Genomic DNA, 21,647 nt, shown 5'->3' with positions numbered 1-21,647 from the left:
CCAGCTGACTGCATTCCATTCATTCCTGCCACCAACGTGGCGACTGACGTCATCACGCCGGCACTACTTAAGGAAGTGCCGGCGTTTCATTCATTGCTCAGTCATCGTTTCTCACCAGACTTTGTATCGAGTCTCCAGGCTTACCAGCCCTCAAAACACTCAAACTACACCTACAGGAGATAACCACGCCGGCTATCTCCGTCTCTCCGCGTCTGGGCAACAGAACTCTCAGTCACGCTTCAGATCTGCCAACGAACCTGACAGGATGACTGAGCCCCAAGTTGACCCAGCGGAGTTCGCGCGTTTGCGTGCCGAAGTGGCTCAACAGCGCGCAATCTTGGATCAGCAGACAGCAGACATGAACCAGCTCCGTGCCATAGCTGATCGCCAAGCCACAAAGATTGAGTCACTCACCGAGCTAGTACTCCAGCTGACCACCGCTCTGCAACGTCAGACCGCAGCTGTTCCTGACAGGATGGAACCACGCCTCAGCCTTCCAGAGAAGTGGGACGGAACCAGGGGATCCCCGGAGGGCATGTTGGCGACCCTGGCCATGACTTTCGAGTGCCAGCCGGCACGCTACCCCACATCCTGCTCTCGTGTCGCTCTGCTGACCTCACTGCTGACAGGTCGAGCCGGTGAATGGGCGGCGGCTCTTTACAATCAGAAATCTCCTGCCTGCAATGACTATGAGACTTTTGTAAAGGAGATGAAAAAGACTTTTGTGCACCCCAGCAGCGAGGTCTCGGACGAGACGCGGCTGCTTCAGCTTCGCCAGGGCTCCCAGACGGCGGCTCAGTACACCTCTCGCTTCCGGACGACAGCAGCTCGGTTGAGGTGGGATGACGCCGCCCTAAAGGCCGTTTACCTGGAGGGACTGTCACCGAGAATCCGGGAGGGCATGATCGGGCACGAGGTCCCAACCTCCCTGGACCTGGCAGTGGATCTGGCTCTGCAACTGGACCGCTGCATCCTGAACCGGCCGAGCACCATGTCAGCCCCCGTACACACCAGGACGTCACCCCGCCGGCCGGCTCACCAACCGACGGAGGAGCCGATGCAGCTGGGACATCTTCCCCCTGAGGAACGGGCACGGCGCTACCAGGAGGGGAGATGCGCTTACTGTGGGGATTTGGGTCACCACCGTGGCACGTGCCCAAAACGACCGGGAAAAGGTCCCTCCGGGTCGGAGTAGGAGCTGTCCCGCCCGGAGTCTCCACTTTTCCGGCTCCACACCGAACCACTCTCCCGGTCTCCCTCCACCTGGACCAAGGCCCGACCAGACTGGAGGCACTTTTAGACACTGGGGCTGCGGAGTGTTTTATCGACCACGGACTGGTTACTCGGCTCAAGATACCCCTCACCGCCCTCGACCGACCCATTCCCGTGACCTCTGTGGACGGCCGGCCCATCATGCCGTACCCTCTCACCCACCGAACTCAGGGTCTCCACATGACTATTGACCAACACCGGGAGACCCTCCACTTCCTGGTCATCCAGGCTCCGGCTACGCCTCTCATCCTAGGTCATTCCTGGTTCTGCCGCCATGAGCCTCACATATCCTGGTCCACCAGTAAAGTCCTGGCCTGGGGCACGGGTTGCCATAACCACCGGGACTCCCCTGCACCTCGGGCAGCAGCAGCTCCTCCCAAAGACGTAGACCTGACGCTCATCCCTCCTCAATACCACGACCTCGCTCAGGTCTTCGCTAAAGAACCCACTACCAGGTTACCTCCTCACCGACCCTACGACCTGGAGATCAGGCTCCAGCCCGGCACCACCCCCCCTCGGGGTCGCCTGTTCTCCCTCTCTCCGGCGGAAACCCGGGCTATGGACAATTACATAACTGATGCCCTGCAGAAGGGATTCATCCGTCCCTCAACGTCCCCCGGGGCCGCGGGGTTTTTCTTTGTTAAAAAGAAGGAGGGGGATCTCCGGCCCTGCATAGACTATCGAGGGTTAAATAAAATAACGATCCGGGACCGCCACCCTCTCCCTCTCATGGGCACCGCTCTGGACGCCATCACACAAGCCGCAGTGTTCACTAAACTGGATCTGCGCAGCGCCTATAACCTCATCCGTATTAAGGAAGGTGAGGAGTGGAAGACCGCTTTTATCACGCCCACTGGCCACTATGAATATTTGGTGATGCCTTTTGGACTCTGCAACAGCCCCGCCGTCTTCCAGCGGTTCATTACAGATGTGCTGAGAGACATGTTGGGCCGCTGGGTCTTTGTTTATCTAGATGACATTCTCATCTACTCCCGCACGGCCGAAGAGCACATCCGTCATGTTCGAGCTGTTCTGTCCCGCCTCCTGGATCATGGACTTTACTGCAAACTGGAGAAGTGTGCGTTTCACCAGGAGTCCACCTCCTTCCTGGGTTTTACCATCTCCTCCCAGGGCCTGAAGATGGACCCCCAGAAGGTTCAGGCCGTAGCTCAGTGGCCTCTACCCACGACCCTGAAGCAGCTGCAAAGCTTCCTGGGTTTCTCGAACTTTTACCGGAGGTTTATACGCAACTTCAGTTCCCTCGCAGCACCTCTGACCTCACTCACCAAAACCACCGATCAGCCTCGCCCTTTTCGCCTTACTCCAGAGGCTGTCAGTGCTTTCCATGAGCTGGTCGGACGTTTCACTAAGGAACCCATCCTCCTCCACCCGGACCAGACCCGGCCCTTCGTCGTGGAGGTGGACGCCTCAGATGTGGGAGCGGGGGCCGTTCTCTCGCAACGGGGTCCAGACTCTAAGCTCCACCCATGTGCCTACTTCTCCCGGAAGTTTTCCCCCACACAGCAGAACTACGGGGTCGGCGACAGAGAGCTGCTGGCAATAAAGTGGGCGCTGGAGGAATGGAGGCAGTGGCTCCTGGGGACCACCGATCCCTTTCTGATCTGGACCGACCACCAGAATCTCATTCATCTACAGACTGCCCGCCAGCTCAACCCTCGTCAGGCTCGGTGGGCCCTCTTTTTCGAGCCGTACCACTTCCATATCGCCTACCGGCCCGGCTCCAAGAACCTCAAGGCGGACGCTCTCTCTCGGCGTTTCGCACCAGATGCCGGCCCCCCGGAGCCTCGGACCATTCTACCGGCTCAACGCTTCCTGGCCTCCATCCAATGGCCGTTGGAGCAGTCCATACAGGCGGCACTTCCTGGCGATCCAGCGCCGCCGGAGACCCCACCGAACCGCCTCTACGTTCCCGCCTCCTGCCGGCAAGAGGCGCTCACGTGGGGGCACTGTTCACGGCTCGCGGGACATCAAGGGCAAGCCCGTACCCTCCAGTTCCTCCGTCGGGCTCTCTGGTGGCCGTCCATGAGGAGGGACGTCCGCGAGTTCACAGCTGCATGTGATGTGTGTGCTCGCTCCAAGTCCTCCAACCGACCCGGCGCTGGAGAGTTGCAGCCTCTCCCTGTGCCCAAGCGGCCGTGGTCACACATCGGGCTGGACTTTGTCACGGGACTGCCGGCGGTCGACCACCTGGACACTATATTGACTATCACGGACCGTTTCTCCAAGGCCGTGCACTTAGTGGCCCTGGCCGGCCTCCCCACGGCCAAGAGGACGGCCGAACTGCTCCTGGAACAGGTGGTGCGGCTCCATGGTTTCCCTCAGGACGTGGTTTCCGACCGAGGACCCCAGTTCGTCTCACGCTTCTGGAAAGCGTTCTGTCGCCTGGTCGGTGCTTCCACCAGTCTGTCCTCTGGATACCATCCGCAGACAAACGGTCAAACAGAGAGAGCTAATCAGCAGCTTGGACGCTACCTGCGCTGCTTCGCTTCGTCCCAGCCGACCACCTGGCCCCGCTTTCTCCTGTGGGCGGAGCTGTCACACAACCTCCAGACCTCCTCAGCCACGAGTCTGTCTCCCTTCGAGACCTGTTACGGTTATCAGCCACCTCTGTTTGATCATCAGGTGCCCGAGGTGGAGGTCCCTGCTGCCCAGACGCTGGTCCGCCGCTGTCGGCTCGCCTGGATCCGGGCCCGTGCGGCCATCACCCGGGCCAACACGGAGTATGCCCGTCAGCATCGCCGCCGCCACCGGCCTGGCCCCGTCTTCCGGTCTGGCGACCAGGTGTGGCTCTCCTCCGCTAACCTGAGGATGCCGGCTGGCTCCCGGAAGCTCACTCCTCGCTTCCTGGGTCCGTTCCCCGTCCTTAAGGTCATCAATCCTGTCACCTGCCGTCTGCGCCTCCCGGCTACTCTCCGGATCCACCCGGTCTTTCACGTCTCCCAGCTTAAGCCGGTGATCTCCTCTCCTCTCCACCCTCCACCGGTCCGGGTGCCTCCGCCCCGCGGTGTTGAGGCGGATCGCACCTACACGGTCCGCAGGATTCTGGACGCTCGCCGCCGGGGACGAGGTTGGCAGTACCTCGTGGATTGGGAGGGGTACGGGCCTGAGGAACGCTCTTGGGAGCCCACGAGCTCGTTTGTCGACCCTACCCTGCTGACTGACTTCTGGGCCCGCCGTCCTGGGACTTCGGGAGCCGTCCCTCGAGGGGGGGTCCTGTCACGAACTCCTCCAGCTGACTGCATTCCATTCATTCCTGCCACCAACGTGGCGACTGACGTCATCACGCCGGCACTACTTAAGGAAGTGCCGGCGTTTCATTCATTGCTCAGTCATCGTTTCTCACCAGACTTTGTATCGAGTCTCCAGGCTTACCAGCCCTCAAAACACTCAAACTACACCTACAGGAGATAACCACGCCGGCTATCTCCGTCTCTCCGCGTCTGGGCAACAGAACTCTCAGTCACGCTTCAGATCTGCCAACGAACCTGACACTTTTAGTTCCTGGAAATGGTGCACTGGTGTTTGTTGCCCTCCAAGTGCAACTTACAAGCTATTACTGGAGATCATTGCAAATGTATTGATTAAAGAGTTTTCTACACCTTTAAATGGACCAAACCACAGGTAGAAGCATGCATTTGCAGGTTTTTGTTTTGTTTTTGCAGAAAGATACACATCTGCTAGCCTGTTCTGCTCATTCTGTTTAATTCTGCACAGAGAACGAGTCTGGTAACTCACAGGGAGAGAGGCACATGAGGGGCGGGACTAGCCAGCTCAAAAATAACCAATCAGAAAAAAGACGGAAATGCCGTCTGTACCACGCAACGCTGTAGTTTTTTAGCTGTAGTCAAAAATAGCGCCTGGCAATGGCGCAAACATCTTTTTTTTTTTTTTTTTTACATTTTTTTTAGAAGAAATGCTTTTAGCGCTTCTACTTGTTGTCATTTTAAAGGCGTGTTCAAGTCATTTAGAACAGAGGAAAGAGCCGCAGCGAACTCCGCTTCAGTCTCCATGTTTATGGCAAACTCGGCGTTGTGGTGTGTGACGTACAATGCTCAGCGCTGACTGGCTCAGTTAGAATTCTCACGGGGTGGGCTTATTTGAATAGGAGAGTTCCCAGGCCCTCTCTCTGTGCAGAATTAAACAGAGGAGGAGTCTGATAGGCCAGGCTACACATCTGCAATGCATCTATATGCTGACATCTCAATGGTCTGAATTGTAATGAAGAAGCTGAACGAAGAGATAAAGTTGAAACACACACACACACACACACACACACACACACACACACACACACACACACACACACGCTGTACAATAGTCCAATAAGTCTCTGTTGTTTACGCTGAAACCACACCAAATCTCCATAATAGATCTCTAGCTGTGGTTTGAGGTGGGATGGTGAGGTCAGCTGCTAATTGGCTGTTGGTAATTACAGATGCCTCTTCAGCTTGCTGAAATGGTCCATTGGGCTTTGCAGACGCGTGCAACGAAGTCGCTGCAGAAACAACTACAATATGTGTGAAATTATCCAACCCCCGTTACTGCACATTTAGGCGGCAGGGACAACTGTTGTTGAATTCAATCTAGTTTGGCCTGTTTCTGTTAATTATTGGGTGTATAATGCAATAGGTGGCAAAACTATACTAGATCAAGTGGTGAGCTGCTTTTTCTTACATTTGAGATCTGCTTACTTGCATTATTCCTCCCCTTCTTCTTTAAATCAGTCATTTTTGTTATTCCTAAGCTCTTTTATCCTTCACCAGCAGCTCTTGGTGTGCTTTTCCCCTCTGTGGGGCTGCTTCCTACAGAAGGGAGGCAAAACAGGGACAATAGCAGCCACCCAATTAAAGCTGTGTTGGCCTCACAATTCCTCAAGGTATTGCCATGTGACAGTTTAATTAACCAAGCCTGTTATCTTAATTTAGCAGGATTAAAAAGCAACAAACTGAGGTTATCCAGGAAAAATACTTCTAGCCGCCACTCTCGCATACTCACAGAGACACACGCATGTCGATGCTCTCGATCTCCGACAGGGAAAAGACTCAGTGTCACAAAAGAAACTGATATTTCAAGAAATTCCTTCAGCCTCCTTGGTCAAGCCTTTTCTTGGCTATGAAGCATTTGAGGCACAAATAATTCCCTATATGTCTAGTAGATAAATTATGTATGAATTAGGGTTGTCACGGTAACCGGTATAGCGGTAAACCCCGGTAAAAAAGTTGACAATAAAAATAACCGTCCAGTTTTTAAAAAACTAAATTATCTCGGTGGGTTTACCGTGGCCGCGGTTTCAGCGCGGTGACCCTTACCAGCCACCGTCGCTTCAGCTGAAGTTCCCGCGGCGCGCACACGCACTTTTTAGTTTGCAACGTTACCAAAACTTTGAAGCTGAAATAACGGCCGAAGGAGGAGACGGCAGCACCCAGGACATCCATCAGCCCTCAAAGAAGACTAACTCGGAAGTATGGGCATATTTTGGATTTCTGAAAAACGCTGAGGGACAGTTAATAGAAGACTGCTATCCCGTTTGCAGAACGTGCAGGAAACAAGTGACTGCAAAAGGCAGCAACACTTCGAATCTAATGGCACATCTGCGTGACCATCACCCACGTCTCTACAGCCAGTGCAAGGTAAGATAACATTAGCATTTTAGCTTAAATGCATGACGCGAGGACTTTTGGTTGACGGAGAATGCAACGAGTCACTACATACTGCAGCTGCAGCGTCCTCTGCCAGCATTTAAACCGTGTCACGGACACCCTGTTGCTGGATGAAGCATCTTATTTGTTGATGATGAAGAGAAATACACAATTAGTTCCTTGTCATTGATTTGTTTACTTATTCAATGCCATTTATACTTGGACATTTGGATTTGATTACATAGTGTAGTAGTTATTTTAGTAATTTGTTTAAAGTGGCTATTTATTTTAAATACATATTTTTTAAGGTTGACTTGTACAGTGCTCAAGTCAAGTGTGGACTGGAGTTTTAGATTTTCAGTTTGATAATGAAGAAAACAAGTATATGAGAAAACAAGTGGTGTTTCTTTGATTTGTTTACATATTGTTTATGTTTTGAATGTTTGGATTTGTATAATTTAAACCTGCACTGACTACTGTAACACGTTCCAGAAAAAGAAGCTATTTGTTCCTTTACTTGTGAAAAGTTGCACTTTTGCTAAGGCTTTGTGTTATTTTAGGTTCAATAAACACTGTTAAACCTTTTCAAAACTATTTCAGTTTGTGTAGAACAGGACTATCAATGCTTTCTGAACATATGCAACACCGTTTAAAAAATACCGCGATAATACCGAAAACCGTGATAATTTTGGTCACAATAACCGTGAGGTAAAATTTTCATACCGTGACAACCCTAGTATGAATGAACTTGATGTTTTTTATTTGTCAGTGCAGGTGTCCCTTCAAAAAGGCCTGATACATGTCTTAGGAGGACATGTTTACTTCATGAGGGTATTTTGTGTATTTAAACTGGTGGATTGTGAACTGCTGGGTGCCAGACACCATGCTACGTAAGCCCTTCACCCACAGAGCCAGCCTGCTGCACTGCTCATCTTCATCTATCCACCCATACAGCCATGAGCTTTGTCACACACATCATCTGACTGAGGTTTTATCTTTCCGATCCACTTCTGAGGCCGGATGCGTTTCACACACGCAAATATCTGTGCTACCGCTTTTCAGGCTTTCACATATCCCCACTGTCTCCTCTTCCAGGACCTCTGATCGTCCCATCCGCCGCCATCTGATAAACCGCATTGGCCCTCTTTGTTTTAGCGTCTCCTCTTCTTCAAAAACTCCATTATCTACAGCACTGCAGGCAGTGGATGAAAGGACATTAGTAGTTATGGTTGAACAGAGGAGAAATCCTGATGCCTTGGACAGGCCGGGGCCATTTGTCTCTCTGGTTCCTGATGCAGTGTAATATGGGGAAACAATGCCCCAGGGCATCACAAATATATTCACTCACATCAGCCATGAAAACAACTCAGACTGAGAGGCCCCCCCGATTGTGTCTTACTGACTGGAGTTGTGCTGATTTTGTTGTCTGGGGACATTTTTTGCAGGCAGTTTATTTTTACATAATCAAAGCTGAACAGTTTCTCCAGTTTGCAGCTGACTGCACAGAACGGATGGAGCGATTTGTCATTGGTGTTAGTGTAATTAGAAATGTCGAAGAATTCAATCTAAAATAACTCAGCACATGTAGTCAGTATAGCAGAGCCAGCATGTGGCTACTCCCAACAAATCCACATCACAATAAAACAATATTAATAGTTGACATCTCTGAGTTGGATTTAGGTCACAGAAGAATATATTATTAAAAGTGGCGATGAGTTTAATTCAAATGGCCTTATTAGGTAATAACTAGAGTGCTATTCACGTTGGAACAATGAAACTGTATTTTTGACATCAGGTTTAAAAGGGGGAAAATCCTAAAACATCACCTTTACATTTTCATGTAGACGGCCACATTGCATTGTTTTGAAAACCGATGTCCAACCTCCACCTCGAACCTTTCTTTTTAATGTGTCGCTGTGTGAGCTCTGTGCAAATGTGCAATGCCTGCTTTCCTGCTTTGGGTGAATTCTTATGGCAGTATCACAACTCTACATAGGTTCTTGGGTCATTCTGGTGTGGATGAAAACATTTCTAGGAACAATGTCACTACAGGTTTTTTAGAAGAAAAAAAACTTGCGCAAGGCCTGAAAGTCTTCTAATTGTGTATGCTTCTTTTTATAATCAGAACAGATTCCTGAGGTGTGTGTACAGGGATGTAAACATAGATCTGTATAGCCTTGCTGGGTTTGTTTTGGATTATTATTATTTTATTTGTTTTCTTGTGAATAAAGGTTTACCGGTGTGTGTAACCCTAACCCGCTTCATCTAACTTGGGGAATTTCTGGAGATAGTGCTAAAAGTAATTTAAAGTTCAAGTCAGTCAGGTTCATTTTGTTCCTGTTCCAAGCTAACAAAACAAAAAAGTATTTGAAAAAAAAAACAACAACAAAAAAACATGGAATGCAGTTAAATTGTGTTTTATTAACATCCAGATCCCTTTAAATTAATTTCTTGAGTGTAAAGTTAAAGTATGAACAAAACCTAATTCAAAATAAAATTACTGAGCTGATTCAGTCACTAATTAACCTTTTCTTATATTTCATTTTTCATCTCTTTTATTAACTTCCTCACCAATAATTATCTTTTTGCAAAGGAAACTCCATCTTAGAGTTGTAATGCATCCTCAAAAGCTGCAGTTCAACCTGAGCCTCTTAGACTAGATACCCAAAAAAGGGAAGGGCATGATTTCTCCTTTCACATTCTGAGCATGTAGAATCCTTAACATTACCTGAAGGTATTGCTACAGGTCACAGACTGTGATGGGTCAAAGAGGTGCTTTAACATCAGTTGTCCGTTGAGCTGCAGCAGTGATTCATATTAAAAGGTCATTAATGAAGTGATAGGGAGTCATCATTTCCATACTTGTGGCAAATTTTGCACTTAGGTGGAATCAAATCTACACTCAGGAACATGTGTTCATTCAGTCAGTGTGGCCACAGAACTTTCACAAGCATGAAACTCTACATTAAAACTAGAAAATGCAATACTATAGAAACGTCTTTAAAGTGAAATTAATTTGTTTCTAGACAATTTATCAAATAATTATCACCCAATAGAAGATTGAAAATGGCAACCAGAATTTAGTTATTTAATGTATTCTTATGTGGCTCTACAGTTGAGGCCGACCGATATGGGTCTTTTTTTAAGGCTGATACTGATAATTTTGTTACCGATGGCCAATATCTAAAGCTGATTATTAAAGCCGATATATATATACGTTTTGGCAGCACATTGATTGCGAAATACAACTGAACACTCACTGTGTGCAATTTCAATTAAATAAGTCAACAAATCTCTTAATATTTATTGACATTCAAATATAAAACAAACTCAAAGCATTTAAAAATGATGTGCTGGGGTCATTCGGGTCCTTTCAACAGTCTAGTAGTTGCAGGAGTTGGCCACACCGGTGCCTGATTTATTTTTTCTATTGGCTTTAAAAATAATTTTGTCCGATGGCTTATATAGAAATAATTGAATATGTCGACTATCTACTCTGCAGTTTGGGGATAACCAATGGCAATGAGGGAAATTCATAAAAAAAAATCTACACCTTAGCAAAATCTTAAAGCAAATCAGAAAAGTGTGAGCTGGTAGGGATGAAAACCATCATATTAATGATGGAAAAACAATAGGGTGGAAGTAGAAGAGGCTATCAAAGCATATGTAAAACAGTCTGGTTAATGTTTAGAATTACATCTAACACACACACACAAACACAGATATACAAATGCAGAAATGCCTGGCTGTACACGGACGGGGGACAGATGGCTGTGGAGTGGCTCTGATCCAGAAAGTGACGATGTTCTGTATCATTATAATCTGCTCCCTAGCATCCTCCCCGCTGCTGTGCAGGGCAACATGGTTCACCCACTGAGAGCACCAACCAGAACAATCCCACCGTTGCTCTTAAACAACTACTCCTCCAGAGGTCACACGATAACAAACCAAACTGGTGCTGCGACTGCTCTTTTGATTTGTTTCCACCAAGTTGAAGGAAATAAAAAAGAACAGACAAATTTTAGGATTATTTTGAGGTTCAGAATTAAGAGCCATGCATTTTATGGATGCAAAAAAGGAAACAAAAATTGCGTTGAGCCTTTGATTCAGATACATTTCACTGATACAACAGTTTGTCTGATTTCAAAGGTTTATTTGCATTTAATGTCTGAATGTCTGTATTTACAAAAAAAAAAAAAAAAAAAGGAAATCAGCTTTGAAGTTTCTCATTACTAACTATTCAGGATGTCTTTTTACAAACTTAGAAAGGCTGCCAAGTATGAGGTTAAACAAAAGAAAAGTAAAAGTAGGCTGCAGTGCCATGGGGCTTAGCCACACAAAGTTAATTAATTTCATTTGTAGCACAGATACCACACCTAGGAGGTTGTTGATCATGTGATTACAACGAGAGGAACTGGGAGCAGAAACTTGTCTATCACAATGATGGAGCTGATAAATATACCAGATTGTCTCTCTTCAGCCCGCTCCTTAGAGGAATCTATGTAGGAACAAGTTTGGCAGAGTTTTTATCTTTTTGATTTTATTGTTTTTTGGTTTTTTTGTTTTTTTTTTTTCCCAGCAGAGTTCAGTGCTATCCTCTGCATAACAATGTGGGCTATTACTGTGTTTACAGCAAGCAGGCGAGCCAGGGAGCATGTACAAACTGTAAACATAAAATATGCAAACTAATCAAACCACCTTGGCTCAGTTTCTAAGTTCTTGCGAGCAAATGAGGCATTAAAACAAACACATTCAAATTTGTCCACCAGGTGAGGCCTCTGATAAGAACAATGGCAAATAAATCAGTAGCTAGAGAGCCGCAGATGAAAGCGTGTCCATCACAGCACATGTAAATCTCTTTTTTTAAATGAAAGGCTGACTGACAAAAAGAAAAATGAACAATAGCACTGGAGTTTTACTGGACCTCACAGTGGATGAAGCTTTAACAATATGGCTGAAGAGCGATTACCTTTTAATCTCTGTGACTCTGGACTAATCCTCATACTTAGCAGACGTACATTTTTTTTTCCATTGGGCTCTGAATAACATTCCTGATGTAATACAATGGCTTTATGTGTTTTTGGTGTAAGACAAGTATCTGCACTCTTGGAATAATATCCTGTCATGTTCCTATTAGCACAAATTTGGTGGGAAGCTGGAGGTTTGGGAACTTTCAGGGCCGGTAGCTCCTACTACTCGGTGGAAAATATACTCAAATATTAGGGATGCACGTTATATCAGCATCGGTATCAGTCTGATAAGTAAAACTGGGCCAACTGATATAGTTTTTTTCCTTTTGTGTCTGCTTGAGGGTGAGGGTGGTGATGATGTGTAATTGTTTAGTCAAATTACATATTGGTGCATGCCTATCAGTTATATACGTAGGCTGTATGTAAGTCTGTATATGTTGGGTTATGAAAAAAAAGGCATGTTTTCAATCCCGTCTGTAAACATGATGTAATTATTCACTACAGTAACTAGAATTAAGGGGATAATGTCACAGATTTAGAGTCCAAGTGGTAAGAGTCAGAGATATTCATCAATCCTCTCACACACCCGGGCGCTACAGTGTCGGAGTTAGGCTGCTCTAGCTGGATGAGGATTGAGGGTGATCCTCTGTGCAGGCGGGCTGAGGTGTAGATCTCACCCTGCATCCAGCGCAACCTGGAATAACAGCCGCCGAGCACAAGAGGAAGGACGTAAGAGTGGACATTACCCTTCACAAGCCACTTTCATAACAATAGAGTTTATTAAAACTTTGTGAGGTAAAGAAAATAGACTAATCCCTTTAAATCTTTTATAATGAGATGGAAGAAATCCTCAGACTGTGATAGTTCCCCTCTCTTCACCCCATAAGATTTTAGGCTTTCAACAGGATTCCACTAGCTTAGCCACAAATCGCCTCACTGCTGTGCGATGCTGCCACATCCTCTAAGAATAGGGTGAGACAGGCGATCTGGCACAAGTGTACGGGCACAAAAACACTCACAAATCTTATTTGACTTTGACTGATGTGTCCTGGAGAACTCCATGGATTGTTGATGGTTTTTATATTCCCCACCAGAAAAGTAAGCTGGTGATGTTGCAATGAATCAGACTATCAGCCCGACCAGGGACAGGCCACGGAACGCCGAAGAGATGAGGGGCAGGAAAAAGATGATAAGTCTCAGAAACAAATCCTCTCTGCCCAACGACTCCTCATAAACCGGCAGAAGAAGCACGAGTATCTGGCTGCTGTTTCCAGAAGATGCTTGTTTTATTTCTAATCTACTCCCCAAGGCCACACTGCAGACTTTTAAGAAAGAATCTTAAGTGGCTTTGATATCAAATCACAACAGACACTTTATAAGGAGAAGCTAAAACTGATCCCAATTTTTACATTAATGATTACTGATGAAAAGTGCTGGCAGGCAGAGAGGAGCTCCGTAGCACATCGAGTGGCGCTCACGCTGGTACGAGAGAGCTCGCTGGAATGATGCACTTCCATGTCTCTGTTGGAACAACGGATGTAAACACACCCCGATGGCCTACATTAATCATGTTTAAACAGACGGATGCTATGGCATCACATGAAACTATGACTCCTCCATATGCTACCTGTTCAGTATAATGTTTGAAAACCGACTAATTACCATGCTCTCGGATGAAGCCTCTCTCTTAGCAGCTGTTTCTCCATTAACCTTCAAAACAATCATTATAACATGTGAAGCACCACACATTAACACTGCCCACTCCCCAATAGAAAAAATCCCATCCTGACAGCATTAAGATTAGCCTTTTATTGACATTAATTGGTCATTAATATGTAGAAAGTAAAATTGATACAAAGTCATTTCGGTCATATAGGTCTCACCCACTGTACTGAACTCAATATTTAAGAGAAGCCAAAAAAAAGTATGAAAGATATGAATATAACATGTCATAGTGTCACATGTGGCATAAACCGATCAAAGGTGTGAAAGATGCATTAATCGCAATAAGAAACTTTTATTACATGTCACTGAGCCGTCACTTTCTGGACCCTCATGGCAGCTGCAACTGTTGCATTCCAACTTTTCATTTGATGAGTAAATGTCAAAAACTCAGCTTACCCGTCCACATGACGTGACTGAATCACATTCCGGCAGGGCCACAGCTTCATCACAACTCTATTTTGGATTCAAAGCTCACTGGAAATGTTTCAGAAAATGTGCGACTGAGAGCAGCCGGATTCGGTGATGTGTTCATTTGTTCGTTATCGTTCACCGATAAAAGCACAAAAGGCGGGAGAGGATTTTCAATGGTCTGATTCGAATTAAAACAAATCTGCAAAACATGCTAGCTTAATTGTTTTTCATGTCTCCTAACAACATTTGAAGAAATGAATGAAGTGGTTCTCATGCATTTCTCTAACAACCAGGGCTGCACAATATTAGAAAAACCTGCAATGCATGATAACAGTGACTAATATTGCGATGACGATATGACTTGCAGTAAATAAATAAATACCTAATTCAAGAACAAAAAAAAATCTAAAATAAAGAAATTTTAAAAATGACTTTAAATATCATAAAAGATGGGAAATGCAAAAAATGTGAGGAAAGGGAAAAGAAGAATAACAAGAAAAGGCAATCAGTGGATACTGGGAAAGAGCAGAATGAAGCTAACTCAGGTGTTTGCTAACCATTTAAATTAAATGCCGTTTGCCTAGGGGGCGGGCATCTAACCAATAAGAACTCACCCAATTGGACAAATGGATGAAGCACTTTATTTGATTAGTCAAAAACTTCATGCTTCTGTTTCATTGACAAAATGCATTATGTGTAGCAAACATTTGAGCTGACCATTCATTGCTGGGTTTTTTTCTGTTCTTTGCGATATGCGTATTGTGCATGCATATGTCGCGATGACGATACACAAGCAATGTATCCAGCCCTACTAAAAACCTTAACCGAAACCGCAGCTCAATCTGAAACCAATTATTAGACCATTCGAATGTCAGTCTCGACCGGCGCACGCCCACGTTTTCCTGGGTCGTCCACTTATTACTCGCCCGCGCATTTTGCTACATAACAGCACTGGTGTGAGAGGTTCTCCACTCAATAATATCACAGAAGGAGAAACAGCCAGATGCTACCAGTCCAACTTTAGGGCAAACTACTAGAGTCCCAAAAAAAAAAATACAATTTGTAGTCACAGACAACAAAAGAAGTTTGAACCTAGAAAACGACAACTGGTGTTTAGCGCTCTCTCGCATTCTTGTATTCGGCCGACGTGGCCTAGGGATGATACTGGATGGGAGTCATGAGTGTTTCATGCTTGTGTTTTTGCTTAAAACCTAGCTAGTTTTGCAGATTTGCGATCACTGCTTTAAAATATCAGAATGATCTTCATTGGACGTACATCTACAGCTGATTGGGGTCAACCCAATTCAAGATGACTGCTATGGCTAAAATACCTCAGCAAAGAAGAGATGACCATGACTAAGCTAAAAATCTGATGCGGTAGAAGCTAAGAGTCTTTGACCATGCATGAGATTGTGCCTAATTTTACTATTAAGTTTTACTCCATCCTTTCCCAACATAATAAAACCGTAGTTCAAAACTCAGGAAGGAATATGCATTGTTTGAGGAATGCTAGACTTTTTTATTCATTACTTTTTGGAATTTGCTTAGAAAAGTCTGAATTGTCCTTTTTATCTCCCTCAGTTCATCTCTGTCATTTTTAAACTGAAAACCAAAATATGCCCACGCTGAATAGATTAGAAACCTAAGAACCCACCCATCATGAAACATTACTGACACATTTAAAATGCAGCAACTGCTGCCCTTTATGCAAATAAGTATAGATCTTGATGATTGGTGAGCTATGATGGAAGCACTTCATATTTATGCTAGACTACAAAGGGCAAATATGTCAGAATTACAAACACCTGCAGTATTACATGTGACCAATATTGTAATTTGTGCTTCCGGGCACCCCGAGTGAACTATTTGTATATCAAAAAGGTGCATGTTAATAATAAATTCATGAAACGCTGATTGGGAAGCTTTTTTAATATCAGTTCAGAAGCATTCAAATAAAAGATGTAACACGTACCTCCACACCCTGAGAAAAATGTGTCTGCAATAATCTGTCCATGAAATATGAATGATGTTCAATAGAATGCACTTTTCAAAGAGTCTGATAACGGTTTATTGAAGGCCAGAGTGAGAAGGATAGAGGTTGCCATGGCTACATGTGTGAAAAGGGCATCTGATCTGACTTCTGACCAGTCAATTAATCTTGCAACTGCATTTTTTTATCAAAGGTTCACCTATAATTCAAAATTATTTGCTCTGAATACAAAGAGGGGAAAAAAAGGAAAGATGGAGATTATGAGAACCCAATATGCTTCAGAAAAGTCAAGTAATATAGGAGTCTTAAGATTAAAACTGCCACAAGGGAAGGGGGTTAATATTTAAGATGGATTAAAATCTGAATGTTTAGTCTGTTTGGTCTGAGACAGGTTTAAAAAAAAAGGCAATGCCTTATTAAAGAAAGTATCTTCATTTTCCCATCATTTTCATATCAAGACATGTAAATTTGCCCTTTCTTATCAACTTAAATATGCCACAATGTAACAGTCAGGACTCATGATTTTAAATATTGCAATGATCTTATTTGAAGCTGCACTAACCAGATGAACATTTTAATGTTGAAATTTAAAGCAATGACAAGTAAATGAATGAAAAAAAAAATCATATACAAAATGACTTAAAAGGAATACATACCAAAATCATATACTTTGTCATTCTTGCACTAGGTTTTGATATGACATGCCTAATTTATGAGGTAACAAGTACAAATGTTTTATTGTTCTCTAAAAATTTAAGACTGCATGGAAAAATGTGAAAAAAGTAAGGTACACAAAAGAGATTAAGAGCCATGTGGTATCAAAGGCTCAGTGATGCCAGTATCATGTTACGTAGTAGCGTGTCACTCTAACGGAATAAAGTCATTTGTCCAAACCGCTGTTTGTTACTATTTTACTATTTTTGTGATTATTTTAAGCAGAAAGATATTGCAGCGTCTGTTGAGCCAAAATCGGGGCTGGTCAAAGCAGATGCTAGCAGCGAACAAGAATATGTATACTAAATCGAGGAAAAGCAATGACCTACTTTCCTGACTGAACGGCACCGCAGTCCCATTTCTTGGAATGTGACCCTTACTCATGGTGCAAAATTAGCACCAACAAAGGTAGCACATTCAAAACACTGAATAAAAGACTAACAACATCCACCACAACCCTGGCAATGAAGCCCCACCACAACACACCAAAATAGAACAAACAAGTGGAAACATGGATACCCACAATGCACCTTGCCTGCTGATTGTTCCGACAGGGGGCGGGGTCATGACAATAAGTTTGCTTTTTTTCCTGCATCTCAGGAGTGACATGTATGTGACAGGTCTATCACTTTTTAGAAAAAAAAACTATTTACATTAAGTGAAGTCGAGAAAGACTATTTAATGTTCATACAAACATGTATTTCTGTCAGGAAATTTCAGGAGATACATTGTTGACAATCCTGTTGAGATGCACTTCCAATAAAGTGAGTATTGGTTTTATGTTGAGGCAGTGGGGAGTGTTATGGGCAACTTCTGAAAGTAACTAATAAAGTAACTTGTGAGGTAACTTAGTTACTTTGAAAACAAAGTAATCAGTAAAGTAACGTTACTTTTGGGAGGAGTAATAGGTAGTCAGTAATCAGATTACTATTTCAAGGTAACTGTGTCATCACTGAAAAGGATGAACTAAATAAGTTTATTTTAAAGTTGCAGTATGTAGTTTCCTGGCACTAGGGGGCAGTACATACACTTCAGGGCAGTTTTACACCATATCACTCTGTCGCTAGTTTAAAAAACATTACGGTAAATGTTGTTACCTGTGGAGCAGAAAGCATGCAACCTCGGCGTTACTCCTCAGACTTTGATGTTCCTTCAGTTAAGTCCATCAAGAGAATGCAGTGCCGATTGTAGTTTTCTGTGATCTGCTCGGGATCCTGTGCCTGCCGATGATGTCATCATACTACATACTACAGCAATACCGCTCAGCCAAAATGTATTGCATCTCTTTTTCGATTCTGTTCTTTCATGGTGACGTAACTTCAGGAAGTCGTGCATCCAGCCTATCACCTAGTGTGACATCATCAACATGCACAGGACCCCGAGCCAACCAGAAGCAAACATGGCGTCTAATATGGTGTCCCCCCAAATATGCTAGATCTGTTCCCTATGTATTTTGTGGTCCCTAATGGGCCATTCCCATCTGTACCGGGTCGGCCCGGGCCGGGTAGCCCCAGTCGGCCCCAGCCTGGCCCGGTTGATTCCACACATCCTTGTCTTAAGCTCATGTGGGCTGATTCTACCCACCAATCAGAGGCTTGCTCTAATGGAAGGTGTGAATGGGCTGATTCTACCCACCAATCAGAGGCTTGCTCTAATGGAAGGTGTGAATTTGCTGTCAGCAGTGGGCGTGTTGGCCCTGGTCGGCCTGAAGCAGTACCCCTTGGGAAGAGGGCCGAGAATGAGCCTTGGTTGGCCCGGGAAAATTCCAGGCCACCCAGATATGTAAACAACCTACGCTACCCGGCCCGGGCCGACCCGGTACAGGTGGGAATGGGGCTTATGATTTTTATGGTTACATGGTACGAAGCTGCCAATATTTTTCAACAACGATGGATATTTCCAGAGATTAACAGTAAAAACACACATTGTCTCTTTAACTCTAATGTTCCTTTAATCTGTTAAACAAAGAGCTAAACTGAAGACTACATACTTAATTCAGAAGCGTCTTTCTAAAGCTCGCATATTTATTATATAACCTCAATCCCAGGTCCAACACCGGCCCAAAAAAATCAGGCGTATGTATGATTCTTTGAGTAAGGACTAAATATAATGCCATGCTTATCTATCATTTATGAACTACATACTGTATGTGACAGTGTGTTCATTTACATCACTGCTAGTGTGTTTCTGTGTGTGTGAGAACAATTGACCAAGTATGACACTTCCCTTATTTAAGCTGGTGGAAAATGTGCGGGAGGGAATTTCCATCACCGAGCCATAAATAACAGAGAAAACTCAATTCCATCACCTTCCACCATGCTGTCATAGGAACACATCTCACGCTGTCGCCTCACAATATCCACACTGTCCTTGTAGTATCACATTATCCTCCCACCTCCCTCCCCCTCTCCTCTGTCCCTCTCATCCCTCCCTTTTCTAAAACAAAGCTGGAGGCGGTTTGATTATTCTAATCCAGTTGCAGCTAATTAGGATAGGTCAGGTGGTACACTCAAACGGCATTCATCCCACTCCCTGCTCTTCCTGCACCCCCCGCCTCCCCGTCCATTTGCTCGGACAGCCCTATCAGTGGGTAACATCTCCCTACAGCACTACCGCCTGTATGTTCATGATAGCGGCCGTGGCAGTCATCTCCACAGAGGCGAGCGATGTGCTGCCAGCCTCTCCAGCAGATAGAGACAAGACCGTATTAATGTCTGCTGCAGGCGTGTTGGAGCATCAATTAATCGCTGTTTGAAACTGGCAAAAATGCATTTAATATACTTAAGCTTAATTAATACATTGCTACCAATTTTACAAGACTAATCAATCAATTTGAGACTGATCTGTGGTGCTAAGATATCCAGATTATGCTATGTGGAGGCGAATTACACAATTTTTTTTGTTTTTTAACTAAATACGTTACTCATGAGAGAATAAATCCAGGAAGTTAGGAGGAAGAAAATTAGGAACACAAAGAAAAATGAGTGTACACAATACGTTACAAGTTAGGAGCATTAAAGCTAAGAACTGAGGCTGAGGTGAGGACTGATTGGGACTTGAACTACATGCTTTGTGCACTTGTAGTTCTGGTTGTACTGAAGCAGTGAAAGAGGCCACAGTGTGCTGGCAGGAAAGCAGAGAGCTACAGAGTAATTGGGAGGGCTTTGCTTAGAGCAACACAGAGGACTTAAGATAGGATAAAGAAAGGAAGGTGGGGGAAGGGGGTGGTGGTAAGGAAAGACCCATGAACTAGATGCTAAGTGCTGAGATGTAAAGCAAATAAGCCTGTAAGAAAATAACCTCTGGGACACTGAGCACTGACCAGTGACAAGCCTCATTTTCTGTTCTCCCCTGAGGAAATAGACCTGAGAGTGTTTCGATGTACAAGCCCGTGTCAGGCTGCCAGGTTCATCTAAAGATAGCTTTACCTAACTGCAGAGCAGCGCTTTAAGCCATTCTTCCATTAACAGCTCATGTTGCCATTTCCTGTTTTAATATTTGTTTTTAGCAAAGCTCATTAAACGGTTAGCGCAGTTCCTTTACCTGTTCAACTCAGACAATGTAGCAAGAAGGAGAAACGTTGAGAATAGTAGCCCAAAAAAGCACATTTCGTCATATTTGAGCTTGCACAGGACATTTTGACAAGATTTTAAATCTTCTCGTGTAAAATCCACGTTGAGCACTCAGCTGGTTTTTGTAAAGGTTAATAAAAGGTTCAGTAACAGAATAATGCTCTCATCATCACTACTTTTGCAACACGTCTCAGCCTACTGCCTCCGTCCTCCCCCACAGCGCTGCTAAACCCGTATGTTATTGGCTAAACACAGGCAGCTGCAGTCAGTTAACTGTCTAATCTCACATTAGTTGGTTTCCCCAAACAGAGAGAGGTGCAAGTGGAGCAAAAGTCATTCGGCGGGTGTAAAAACAACAATGAAAAAAAAGGACACTTTTTCCACTGAGATACAACCACTTTCAGACTTTTGTGTCCGAAGGTTTTTACCGGTTGCGCTCAAGGACCACACATGGAGAAGTGGATGGTATTCCGGCTGTAGTTGGCACTAGAGCCAAAAGAAGGAGCAACTATCCAATCGCATTATTGTACCGGGGCAGTTGTTGCCCACTGCCCAACACACTCATCGTCCCCCTTGTTGTGCACTAAGTGATCCTCTTGGTCCCTCACGGACAATTAAATGAGAACATTTTCAAAATGAGAAACATATGGAGTCTTTTAATTGGCTAATTTTTCTTGCAAACGTGTGTGGCTTTTTTTCATCCTAAAACTGATGAAAGGGAAAGGAAAAAGCGCTATCTCGTCAGACATGCATATTGCAGCACAGTGTTGCACACATTTTCATTGTCCTTCCGTAAGGAGTAAAACAGCCCTTCTGTTCCCTGGATTAATAGCACCATTACTGAGAATCCATGTTCAGTATACAAGACCATCTTTCAGGATCCTGTCAGTGAGACACAAACTTCTTCCTGTAGATCTTTTAGTAAATTTGCATCTTGTGCTGAGCAAGTAACGGTGAGCATGTTTTTGTTTTTACTTGTCTACACGTATAATCTTGACTTACTTGCTTCCCCCTAACGCCACACTTGCTGGGGGTGACTGTATAAACTCCTATCTGGGGAGTTATTGTTCTACACATGTCCTGTGTAATCTGCCCAACCCACAGCGCTTTGAATAATTATTCATATTTAATCACCAAACTACAAGTATACATCGTCTGCCGCTTGCTAAGTCATTTTCCATGTTCCATTATCAAAGTTTCAGAGATGGCTGCTCAGGGAAGGGGGACTAAATGGAGAAGCTGAAGTAGTTGGGCTTATAAAAACATAATGGGCTTGTCTGCTTTGATAAACTGAAGACGTGTATAGAATACACACACGGTCACACCCCCACTC

At 44.7% G+C, this 21,647-nt stretch overlaps 1 protein-coding gene across 2 annotated transcripts in view; it reads right to left on the bottom strand.

Annotated features, from left to right (window-relative positions):
* The window catches only part of pcdh17 (protocadherin 17), an 87,393-nt gene that overhangs the window by 26,666 nt on the left and 39,080 nt on the right, over positions 1 to 21,647 (bottom strand). The gene's annotated exons all lie outside the window — the stretch shown is intronic.

The sequence above is a fragment of the Nothobranchius furzeri genome, chromosome 9 (assembly GCF_043380555.1).
Source record: "Nothobranchius furzeri strain GRZ-AD chromosome 9, NfurGRZ-RIMD1, whole genome shotgun sequence".
Lineage (NCBI taxonomy): Eukaryota > Metazoa > Chordata > Actinopteri > Cyprinodontiformes > Nothobranchiidae > Nothobranchius > Nothobranchius furzeri.
The sequence above is the reverse complement of the archived record's forward strand: the minus strand, read 5'-3'. Positions and strand labels throughout refer to the sequence as shown.